This window comes from Eubalaena glacialis, chromosome 2 (assembly GCF_028564815.1).
Source record: "Eubalaena glacialis isolate mEubGla1 chromosome 2, mEubGla1.1.hap2.+ XY, whole genome shotgun sequence".
In the NCBI taxonomy this organism is placed as follows: domain Eukaryota; kingdom Metazoa; phylum Chordata; class Mammalia; order Artiodactyla; family Balaenidae; genus Eubalaena; species Eubalaena glacialis.
In genome coordinates this window covers 158600175-158613251 of record NC_083717.1, presented here as the reverse complement: position 1 = coordinate 158613251, position 13077 = coordinate 158600175, and the positions used below count along the sequence as shown (strand labels likewise).

The window sequence follows — 13077 nt, the reverse complement described above, 5'->3', positions numbered from 1 at the left end:
ACAAAGCACCAAGCTGATCTCCCTGTGCTATGCGGCTGCTTCCCACTGGCTATCTATTTTACATTTGGTAGTGTATGTATGTCCATGCCACTCTCTCACTTTGTCACAGCTTACCCTTCCCCCTCCCCATATCCTCAAGTCCATTCTCTAGTAGGTCTGTGTCTTTATTCCCGTCTTGCCACTAGGTTCATCATGACCTTTTTTTTTTTTCCCTTAGATTCCATATATATGTGTTAGCATACGGTATTTGTTTTTCTCTTTCTGACTTACTTCACTCTGTATGACAGACTCTAATTCCATCCACCTCACTACAAATAACTCCATTTCATTTCTTTTTATGGCTGAGTAATATTCCATTGTATATATGTGCCACATCTTCTTTATCCATTCATCCAATGATGGACATTTAGGTTGCTTCCATGTCCTGGCTATTGTAAATAGAGCTGCAATGAACATTGTGGTACATGACTCTTTTTGAATTATGGTTTTCTCAGGGTATATGCCCAGTAGTGGGATTGCTGGGTCGTATGATAGTTCTATTTTTAGTTTTTTAAGGAACCTCCATACTGTTCTCGCTCCACTTGTTCTTGAAGCTCTTCCCCAAATACACTCATGGGCACCAATTCGTGAGGCAATACCGCATTTCTTTGCCAGGTATCAGGAGATGAGAACTTTGTTCTCGGCAGCTGCTTGGCCAATGAAGACAGAGTGGAAAATGAGACCATATTTTGGGGTGTTACCCTTTGTCTTCAAGGCTCCAGAAACTAGGTCCCTTTGCTGGGCCCAGGGAATCACTCAGACATCAGGACTGGCCATACCTACAACTTTTCATTGTCTCCAACAAAAACTCTATATCTATTAAACAATAAATCCCACTTCTTTCTTTCCCCCAGCCCCTGGTAACCTCTATTCTACTTTCTGTCTATGAATTAGCCTGTCTTCGGTACCTCATATAAGTGGAATCATACAATATTTGCCCTTTTGTGTCTGGATTATTTTTTCTGGTGTAATGCTTTCGTCTCATCTGAGTTTTAACATATATCAAAATTTCATTCCTTTTTATGGCTGAATCACATATATATATATGTGTGTATATATATATATATGGTCACATTTTGTTTCTCCATTCATCTGTTGATGGATATTTGGGTTGCTTCCACCTTTTGGCCATTATGAATAATGCTGCTGTGAACATGGGTATGCAAATATCTGCTCGAGCCTCTGCCTGCAGTTCTTTGGGATATATACTCAGAAATGGCATGCTGTGGAGCACATCAAAAGGCCACTTCCTTTGCAGATGATTCCATGTTGCCGAGTGTGCAAGCTGCCTCTCCAAACTGAACACTTCATGTGGGCTTCACTATGTATATGAACCACATGGAAACTAATGCCATGACCTTCACCACACCATGTTTCTTGTGGATTCAGACTTCTGGCTGGGCAGGTCCTTAAGGATTATCTAGGGCAACCCTCTCAATTTCCAGATGAGGAAAGTAAGACTCAGTGAGGTTAAGTGCCCCGTGGAAAGACACTGAGTAAATAGCAGAACTGAAATTCAAACCCATGTGTCCTGATGCCAGCCTAGCCCCTCCCTGGTGCCACACTGCCTCTCATTTCCATAAGTCTGCTTCCTTTTGCTTCAGCTGTGCAAAGTCTTTACTTATTTGGGAAATCATTATGTTCTCATTCTTTTTAAACTTCTCCAATAGTTACGCAGTTTCCAATTCTGAAGGCTAAAATTATGTGGTACCAAATGAGGTAGACATTAACTGTGTAACATGGGAGAGATGCCACAAATCCCACTGCTGAAACATAAGCTTCTTTCTTATTTTATAAAACTTTCCATTAGTTGGTTTCCCAAATAAGAGCGTTGCTTCCTGGTTTCTGTGGTGATTTCTAAAATTTTGCTCAAACATTAATATCCGTATGAGACCGAACACAAATTCAAAAAACCAGAGGTTTGTGATGACCAGAGCTATTACAGCTTGTGATGGACCCTGCATCCCCCAAATACTTGCCCAGCTCTCCATCACAGCTGACCAGGGCCACAGATCAAAAGGCTCCTGCTCCACCTGGGTTTCCGTTTTGGTGTTAACATGAACGCAGCTGCTTGGCTTTATTCGTATTCATTGAGTTTTTTCTGCTGATCATGTTTTTTTAATTTTATTTTATTTGTAAGGGCAGTTTTAGGTTCACAGCCAAATTGAAAGGATGGTACAGAGAGTTCCCATATACCTCCTGCCCCCACAAATGCATAGCCTCCCCCATTATCAACAGCCCCCCACCAGAGTGGTGTATTTGTTACAAGTGATGAACCCACATTGACACAACATAATTACACAAAGTCCACTGGTGTTGCATATCCTATGGGTTTGGACAAATGTATAATAACATGTATCCATCATTATAGTATCATGCAGAGTATCTTCATGGCCCTAAAAAATCCTCTGTGTGTTCATTGCTTTTTTTGTTTTGTTTTTGTTTTTGTTTTTTTTTTTTGGACATATTTCATCCTTCTCTAAACCAACCACCCTCAGAGGCATTGCAACTTCCTCTCTTCCATCCATAAGTCACCTTAAAGCACACTAGTGGTTTCCAGGACTTCCTCAGTGTTTTTCTAGATGTGTCTGATGAAAATGTACAGGCTTTCCTGGAAGAGGTCTAACTGATCTCTTCACTCAACTTTAATTCAATTCCACAAACCCTGTAGATGTGGTAGGGAGGGTGGTCCCAGACTCTAGAACGAGACTGCTCTGGTCCACATCCCAGCTCTTGCCTTTGCCCTCCAGCAAGTTACCTAACCTCTTTGTATCTCATTTTTCTCATCTGAAAAATGGGGATGATAATAATATAACTTACCTCATTAGGTAACTATGAGAATTAATTGAGTTAATACATGTATTGGTTCTAAAAAAATGTCTGGTATATATTGTAAGTGTTAAACAAATTATTGACAAAACTCCTAACAACCCCAAGCCAGGCATTGCCAGGTTTTGGGGACATAAAGATGAATAATGTATATTATTCTATATATACATAGAAAAATATCAATAGCAACATTTCATATCCTTATCATGAACATTTTTTAAAATTTATTTATTTATTTTTATTTTTGGCTGCTTTGGGTTTTTGTTGCTGTGCGCAGGCTTTCTCTAGTTGCGGCGAGCGGGGGCTACTATTCATTGCGGTGTGCGGGCTTCTCATTGAGGTGGCTTCTCTTATTGCAGAGCACAGGCTCTAAGCGTGCGGGCTTCAGTAGTTGTGGTGTGCGGGCTCTAGAGCACAGGCTCAGTAGTTGTGGCGCGCGGGCTTAGTTGCTCTGCGGCATGTGGGATCTTCCCGGACCAGGGCTCGAACCCGTGTCCCCTGCATTGGCAGGTGGATTCCTAACCATTGCACCACCAGGAAGCGCTATCATGAACATTTTTACACAAGGTAATACTATGTCATTTTTGTGTTCCATATGGAAATTTGTTGCTATAGCATTAGCTTTGAATACCACTGAATAAATAATTTTTATTTAGAATTTTTAAATGCCACCATCCTTTAATTCATCTGCACATTGAGCATCTACTATGTTCTAGGCACTGTATTAGGCACTTAGGGTATAAATGTGATACAGACACAAAATGTTAACGTATCATTCTTCCCAGCCTTCCCTCTTCCTCCACTCTCTGGGCCCCACTCGAGAGTCTTTGTGGCTGCCTACCTGGTTCCTGGGGCTTCAAGGTAAAAAGGAGAGTTGAGAATTGAGAGAAGTTGACTTAAGCTACATAGATGAGGTGGGGAGGGGGTGACAGGAGAGATGTGAGGATTTGAGTCAGTTTGGAAGAAGAGAGATTTTGGTGTGTTGAGTGATAACTTTGGGGAAATAGATGAGTGAAGAGGAACTTTAGAACTTTTGCTGGGCACTGGGCAATGTAAGTCCTTCTTCCTTGCCTCTTCTAGAGACTTCAGTCAAGACTCCAATTGCTTTTCCGTGCTTTTGGATGTGAAACTGGTACTTCTTTTGAATATGGTACCATACTGAGACTGGCTGCACTAGCCAGCTTCTAAGAAGGTCCCCGGTGAGCCTTGTCTCCTGGTATTCAAGCTCTTGTGTCGTTCCCTCCCACACTGAATAGGGATAAACTGTGTAACAGTAGGATATGGTAGACAGGAAAGAGTGGACCATATGAGGTTGTATCCTAAAAGACATTGTAGCTTCTACTTCACTCTGTGGGTCACTTACCCTCAGGTAAGTCAGCTGCCATGTTGTGAGGATACTCAAGCAGTCCTATGGGGAAGTCCATATGGGCAAGAACCAGCTCCCACCCCCACCCCACCAACACGTGAGTGAGACTTCCTAGAAGTGCATCCCCCAGCCACAGCCAAGAAGTGGAGCCTATAGCCTTGGCCGACAGCTTGCAGCAACCTCATGAGAGATCCCCAGGCCAGAACCACTCAGCTAAGCCACTCCCAAATTCTTGACCTGTGTGAGATAGTAAACATTGACTGTTATTTTTAAATGTCTAAGTTCTGGGGTAATTTGTTTTGCAGCAATAGATAACTAAAACACTGAGGGTGAGGTGGCCCAGCTTTATTGAGGTTACGCAAGTATACCTGAGTTTCCCACCTCAGCCCATGAGTACAAAAGGGGACACAGCAAGAGGGATACTTGGATTTCGCTGCTCTCTTGCCTCTTCTGCCAAAGACCTGGACTTGCAATTCTGTAAATTAGCTGTTCCCCTCTCCCATAGGAAAATAAAGAGTATGTTTGTAAATTGGGAGAAGAGGGATAGTTCTCGCGTGTGTTTAAGAACTTCCCTATGTGCTGTTTGGCTGTCTTTCACTGGGTACTGCTTATGGATGTTAAGATACCATGTCTCCTGCTAGGTACCACTATGTCACCAGGGGTCAGTGCCCCTGGCCAAGCACCAAAGTCTCCCACAGGGCATCACCCCTACTTTCCAAGTATTGCTTCTGAAGAACTCACTGGACCAAAGCTGGGAGATGCTCTGTGATGAAGTGGCAGGAAGATAATTCTCTCCTCTTCACTGTGCTGCCCTTGAGCTACAGTTTTACAGAGATTTTACTAAAATAATTCCATTTTTACTCCCAACCCTCTCTCTCCTTAGGTCTCAGACATGTATCCATGGGTTGGGTGGGGACAGAATCAAGTGACTGCTGTTATCAGGAGCCTCACCATCCTTTAGTGATTCAGACTTTGTTACTAGGCCAAGCTCAGCATGGCTACGGGTAGCTCTAGGCTGAGATCATGCCAGTTTGGCAATGCTAAGGAAGAAAAGAACTTCCCAGGAAAGGGCTCTAATTGGCTGGGCGGGGTCTCATGACCACCTCTTGGGCTGTAGTGAGGGGGAAGCCAGGGAGCTGTGACAGGCAGCTGCTAGGGTCTGAATGTTTGTGTCTCCTCAAAGTTCATACGTTCCCATCCTAACCCCCAAAGATGATGGTATTAGGAAGTGGGGCCTTTGGGAGGTGTTTAAGTCATGAATAAGGAGCCCTCATAAATGGGATTAGTGCCTTATAAAAGCTATCCCACAGAGATCCCTTGCCTGCTTCCACCATGTGAGGACACAGCAAGAAGGCATCAGATACGAACAAGGAAGAGGGCTCTCACCCAAACACGACCATGCTGGCACCCTGATCATGGACTTCCAGCCTCCAGAAGTATGAGAAATAAATTTCTGTTGTTTATAATCCACCTAGTCTGTGGGGTTTTTTTGTGTGTGTGTTTTTTTACCAACCAGCACCATCTGATGATGGTGTTAATATTTTCTTTTCTTAACATCTTTACTGGAGTATGATTGCTTTACAATGGTGTGTTAGTTTCTGCCGTATAACAAAGTGAATCAGCTATACATATACATATAGCAGCCCAAATGGACTAAAACAGCAGCTTCACCAGGAACACACAGAGTTTGCCGAAGGAAGGAGGCACACTCTTACCCTCAAAGCAGTGGTTCCACTGCTGGAGGTCAGACCGGGATGCCTAGCCAGGTCTGGAAACCAGAGAACGGCCAAAAGCTCTACTACCTCATGTAGCCTGACACAAAAATGCACTGTGGTCGTATTACTCAGCCATGAAAAAGAATGAAATAATGCCATTTGCAGCAACATGGATGGACCTAGGGATTATCATACTAAGTGAAGTAAGTCACACAGAAAAAGACAAATATCATATGATATCACTTATATGTGGAATCTAAAAAAAATGATACAAATGAACTTATTTACAAAACAGAAACAGAGGGACTTCCCTGGTGGTGCAGTGGTTAAGAATCTGCCTGCCAATGCAGGGAACATGGGTTTGAGCCCTGGTCTGGGAAGATCCCACATGCCACAGAGCAACTAAGCCCATGCGCCACAACTACTGAGCCTGCGTACTAGAGCCCACGAGCCACAACTACTGAGCCCACGTGCCACAACTACTGAAGCCCGTGTGCCTAGAGCCGGTGCTCAGCATCAAGAGAAGCCACCACAATGAGAAGCCCGTGCACCGCAACAAAGAGTAGCCCCCACTCGCTGCAAATAGAGAAAGCCCGCGAGCAGCAACGAAGACCCAACACAGCCAAAAATAAATAAATAAATAAAAATTAATTAAAAAAAGAAAAAACAGAAACAGATTCACAGGCATGGAAAACAAACATGATTACTGAAGGGGAAAGTGTAGGGAGGCATAAATTAGGAGTTAGGGATTAACAGATACATACTACTATATATAAAATAGATAAACAACAAGGACCTACTGTATAGCACAGGGAACTATATTCAATATTTTGTAATAACCTGCAAGGGAAAAGAATGTGAAAAAAGAGATATAGAGATATATATATATATAACTGAATCACTTAGCTGTATACCTGAAACTAACACAACATTGTAACTCAACTATACTTCAATTTTTGTCTTTAAAAAGGTCTTCCCTATTTAAAAAACTGCACTGTGTTCATGTTAAATGATGCATTGAGGATTTAACCAGCCATATCCGGAAAGTGGGGATTTTATAGGACAAGTGGTCTGGTTTCTTCAACAAATAAATGTGAAGAAGACAAGGGAGGGGTGTAAGGGAAAACTGACAATGGATTAAAAGATACTTAGGAGACATATTAACCAAATGCAGTGTGTGAACTTATTTAGATTATGATGTGAAAAATCCAACTGTAAAAAGCCTTTTTTTTAAGATAGCAGAGGAATTTTAAACACAGATTGGGTATTAGGTGAAATTAAAGAGTTATTAATTTGTTAGATATGATAATTCTATTATAGATATGGCTTTAATAAAGCTCTTATCTGTTAGAGGTTCATATTGAAGCATTTACAGATGAAATGATATGCTGACTAGTATTTACTTTAAAATACTTTACCGTAGGGTCAACAAATATTTTCTGTGAAAGGCCAGATAGCAAATATTTTAAGCATGTGGCCCACATGATTTCTGTCACAACTACTCACCCTTGCTGGTGTGATGCAAAAGCAGGTATAGACAATACAGAAACGAATGGGCATGGCTGTGTTCCAATAAAAATTTTTTTACAAAAAGAGGAGGCAAGTTGGATTTGGCCCATGGTTTTGGCCAATCCCAGCTCTAGTGCAAGGAAAGGAGAGGAACAGATAAGTGAAAAAGATTAACAAAATGTTGATAATTGTTGAAGTTGGATGAGGAGTACATGGTGGTTCATTACACTATTTTCTCTATTTTTGAATATTTTGAATATTTCCATAATAAAAAATTCAAGCACCGTGAAGAGATCTTTTTGGAAGGAAAGAGAAGTGTTTGCCTTTGTCCTCTCTACTTATCTCCTCCACTTTATTTTTGCCTGTCTTTTTCTCAGATCTGTTTCACACGCCCATGCACACACACACTTCCGCTCTGATGTATTTCTTAATCAAGACGAACTTCCTAGACAGCCCCGTCCTGATGAGGAATGCAGCGGAATTCTATGGCAAATCCTCATGATGGGGTCTCATATTCTTTCCCAGGAGAATCACAGGCCGTTTCCTTTCAGAGCTTTTATACCCTTGTAAACATTTTTCCTAAAATGGAGATTCCAGGCCTCCGGGCCAAAGCACACCACCCTTAGGGAAGCATTGTTGTTTTCTTATTTCTCAGAAGGAAATAGGAATGTCCCGGGGAGGATTAGAAAATTACCAGACAGATCTGGTGAATGGCTGGGAACGTCATGGACCGGAGGGTGGAATCTGGTCAGAACATCTGGGAGTTCAAAGAAAGAAGTGTTCAGCTATTCCTCAGGCTCCATAAATTCTCTTAAAAGTAGATAATTATGAAACAGACAGAGCACAGTGAAGCATGTTGTCAGAGGAAAGGAATTACGTACATCTCACTTGTAACTGCTTTGAATGTGTAGGCTGACCACATAACGTCATTTCAAATCAGGGGCTGACGATCTACTGAGGAGAGAGGAGCCCTTGACCCTTTTGTTCCCAGATCCTTCAGCGGATGACAGGGGCACCTGCAAAAGCTGGCCCTATCTTCCACCTGCAGGAACAGAATGCTCTCCATCTGTCCTCTGTCAGTATCAGCCACTGAGCCTCTGCCCCTACCCAGAATGATTTCTCCCTTGATTTACCCAAGCCCCACACTCCACTTGACTTGCAGCTCTTGTAGATGGGAAAAGGTCTTTCCTGACAGCACCAGCTCCTGGTGGCCTCTCCTAATGAGTTTCTCCAGCACATTCTGATGGTACCACCTGTTATCACTTAATTGTATTGCCCTGTGTACCTCCGAGGATAAGTAATGCTGGCTGCTGAACTGGATGAACCCCAAATTCTCAGTGACTTAACACAAAAAGTAATTTTCACTCACAATACAAAGTGGGTGTTCCTGACCAGGTAAGCTTTCACATGATCATTCAGGGTTCCCCAAGCCCTCTCTATTGTGTGGCTCTACCCTCTTCTGGTCCTTGGAGTCTTTGCTATTTACTTGGCAGATGAGGGAAGAGAGCATAGGGAAGTTCCCCTTACCTCTTTTGTACAATATCATGTCTGTGAGATTCATCCACATTGTGGCTTGAAGCAGTAGTTCATTCTCTTTTGTTGCTGTATAATATTCCATTCACGAATATACCACAATTTATACATTCTACTGCTGATGGGCATTTGGATTGTTTTCAGTTTTGGACTATTATCAACAAGCTATTAGGAATTGTCTTTTGGTGTACATATCTATACATTTCTTTTTTTAAAAATATTTATTTATTTATTTATTTGGCTGTGCCGAGTCTTAGTTGTGGCATGCGGGATCTTCATTGAAACATGCGAACTCTTAGTTGCAGCATGCATGTGGGATCTAGTTCCCTGACCAGGGATCGAACCCAGGCCCCCCACATTAGGAGTGTGGAGTCTTAGCTACTGGACCACCAGGGAAGTCCCTATCTATATGTTTCTGTTGGGTATATACCTAGCAGTAAAATTGCTGTGTCAGAAAGCATGCACACATTAAACTTTACTAGGTATTGTCAGATTTCCAAAGTGGTTATACAAATTTACATGCCCATCAGCATTTCATGAGACTTCCAGCTGCTCTATATACCTGTCACCACTTGGCACTGTCTTGTCTTTCTCATTTAGCCATTCTGGTGTGAGTGCAGCAGTATCTCATTGTGGTTTTAATTTGCATTTTCCTAAAAACTAATGGTATTGAACACCTTTTAAAGGCTCATTGGCCACTTCAGTACTCTCTTTTGAGAATTTCCTGTTCAAGTCTTTGGTCAACTTCTCTTTTGGGTATTCTGTCTTTTTCTTATTCTGGATATGAATTCTTTGGCAGTTATATGGATTGCAATGATATTCTCACACTCTGTGGCTTGCCTTTTCACTCCCTTCATGGTTTTTTTTTTAACATCTTTATTGGAGTATAATTGCTTTACAATGTTGTGTTAGTTTCTGCTGTATAACAAAGTGAATCAGTTATACATGTACATATACCCCCATATCCCCACCCTCTTGCGCCTCCCTCCCTCCCACCCTCCCTATCCCACCCCTCTAGGTGGTCACAAAGCATGGAGCTGATCTCCCTGTACTATGTGGCTGCTTCCCACTAGCCATCTATTTTACATTTGGTAGTGTATATATGTCAGTGCCACTCTCTCACTTTGTCCCAGCTTACCCTTCCCCCTCCCCGTGTCCTCAAGTCCATTCTCTTCATCTGCGTCTTTATTCCTGTCCTGTCCCTAGTTTCATCAGAACCATTTTTTTTTAATTTAGATTCCATATATATGTGTTAACATATGGTATTTGTTTTTTTTTTAATTAAAAAATTGTAATGAAATATGGAGTACAATCTTTTCTTTAATGGGCGGGACTTTTTGTGTCCTGTTAAAGAAATCATTGCCTATCCCAGGGTCACAAAGATATTCTTACATGTTTCCTTTGTTATCTTTTGGAAACTTTATTGTTTTACTTTTCACATTTATGTCTATAATTTAGCTGTAATTTATTTCTGTGTTTGGTATGACGTAGGAGTCAAGGTTTTTCCTGTTTGAATACCCAGGGGGTCAGCACCATTTACTGAAAAGACCATCATTCCGCTGCTGTATTACAGTGTATCTTTGTTGCAAATCAGTTAATTACACATGTGTGGGTCAATTTGGGGGACTCTATTTTATTATTTTAGTCCCTTTGTCTATCCTTTTACTGATACCACATAGTTTTATTTTTTTTTAATTTTTGAATTTTATTTTATTTATTTTTTTATACAGCAGGTTCTTACTAGTCATCAATTTTATACACATCAGTGTATACATGTCAATCCCAATCGTCCAATTCATCACACATAGTTTTAATTATGATGTGATAGTTTACAAATCAGTAATTTACATCCTCTAACTTTGTTCTTACTCAAGATTGTCTTTGCTGTTCTTGGTACTTTGCATTTCACAATTTGCTTGCCAGTTTTCACACACACATATAAATCTGTGGGGGTTTTGCTTGGGATTGAATTGAATCTACAGATAAAATTGGGAAGAGTTAACAGCTTTATAATATTCTTCCAATCTATGAACATGGTATATAACTCCTCTTTCTTCCTTCTTCAATTTATCTTGGTAATGTTTTATAGTTTTATGTGTAGAGGTCTTGCACATCTTTTGTTATGTTTATTCCTAGGTGATTTTTTTGTATTATTGATAATGGAATTGTGTTTTTGAAATTTTGCTTTCAAATTTTTTGGTGCTAGTATAAAGAAATACAAGTGACTTTTTTTTTAAACATCTTTATTAGAGTATAATTGCTTTACAATGGTGTGTCAGTTTCTGCTTTATAACAAAGTGAATCAGTTATACTACAAGTGACTTTTGTATACTGACCTTGTATCCAGTGATATTGACCCATTTCTTAACTATTTTGGTCTCTCCCACTCACACAGTTCATTGACTAGAATCCAGTCACACGGCCATACCTAAATACAACGGAGGCCAGTAAAAGGAATTTTAGGGAACACAGCAGATTCTTCCATACTCTACATTGAGATTTTGACATCCATGGGTTTATTCTGTCATTATGCTACAAGGAACTCTAAAGCTCTCCAAGTCTGAAGACAGTGTTTTGGCTAATTTATAACTTGCAGAGTCCTTCAGAATGCTCTAGTTGGAGAAAGACTGCTTTACTAGTTACACTCTATTACTTTGGATAATCGTGTGGCCCCAAGGTGATCATAAACAGCATACAAAAAATTGCCTTAAAATCACATGGCAGGGCTTCCCTGGTGGTGCAGTGGTTGAGAATCTGCCTGCCAATGCAGGGGACACGGGTTCGAGCCCTGGTCTGGGAAGGTCCCACATGCCCCGGAGCAACTAGGCCCGTGAGCCACAACTACTGAGCATGCGCGTCTGGAGCCTGTGCTCCGCAACAAGAGAGGCCGCGACAGTGAGAGGCCCGCGCACCGCGATGAAGAGTGGCCCCCGCTTGCCGCAACTAGAGAAAGCCCTCGCACATAAACGAAGACCCAACATAGCAATCAATCAATAGAATAAATAAATCTTTAAAAAAAAAAAAAAATCACATGGCAGGATCCTGCTCCACAGTGGACATAAAGATCATCCAAATTATGCTTATGTTTCTATGGTTCTAGATTGGCATAGAAATAAAGCACATGCCGCACACCTAATGAACCTGCAGACCATACTCCCTACCCCACCGCTCACTTTTAGTATAACTACCCAAGGAAGAAATTACACATAAGCAAATTCCTTTATCTTTTGAATGACTTGGTTCAATTTTTGCTCTCATAAGGTTGTGATCTCACGTTTTAACTGCTGTTACCAGATACAAATGATTGACTTGCTCAATTAATCTAATTTGGTTATAAAATGGCACAGCCGCTAAGCCCACGACTCAGTCACTGAACTCTGATGACCTGTGTTGGGCATTGCTGAGTCCTGATAGGTTGAATCTGAGGGTGGTCTTTAGTCTATCAACCGTGAATACAAGATACGGTTAATGGATTCTGTAGTGATCAGTTGTGCTCTTATATTTACACAGAACACAATTTCATTTGTTCTGAGTACACATCTGACAATGTTTAGGTCAATCGATTCTAAGGCTGGGATGCTCCAAAACAAAATGTCTCCCCCCCCAGACCACAGCTGGAAACACATGAACAATTCTGTCACATGTTCTGTGTAGATCGTGCTGGTGTCAACAAAGGAGAAACCTGAGTGTGAACGGAGCATTGCCCATTCTCACCGAGGCCAGGAGGGTGTTTGATGAAGTCTACCATCAAGGTCTGAGGCTCAGAAGCAATCCTGCAAGGCTTTGGACCTCTAAGGAGCAGTCACGGGCCCTGGGTGTCCCTTCCAGAGGAGCCGCGTCTGGCTATGCCTCACGCCCCCAACCTCAAGTCTAGCTCAGAGTAGGGGGGTAGGAAGTGTTTGTCGAAGGAAAAACGGGCTCAGGGTTCATTAACGAGCCCTACGGAACTTTATTCTCACTTTCTCTCTTCTTCCCTCTCTCTCCTCTCCTCTGTTCCTCACCCCCACTGTCATAGCAGGTGCTTAGCTAAGAGTTTCCTACAGAAGGTCTTCTCACCTCTCATACTCCTTGCTCTACTCCCCACTC

The 13077-nt window shown here is 41.6% G+C and overlaps 1 non-coding gene and 1 pseudogene across 1 annotated transcript; both read right to left on the bottom strand.

Annotated features, from left to right (window-relative positions):
• The window catches only part of LOC133084717 (nucleolar protein 56-like), an 86482-nt pseudogene that overhangs the window by 41816 nt on the left and 31589 nt on the right, over positions 1-13077 (bottom strand).
• TRNAR-CCU (transfer RNA arginine (anticodon CCU)) lies at positions 9315-9387 on the bottom strand. The gene has a single exon. It is a non-coding gene; the product is annotated as a tRNA-Arg (tRNA).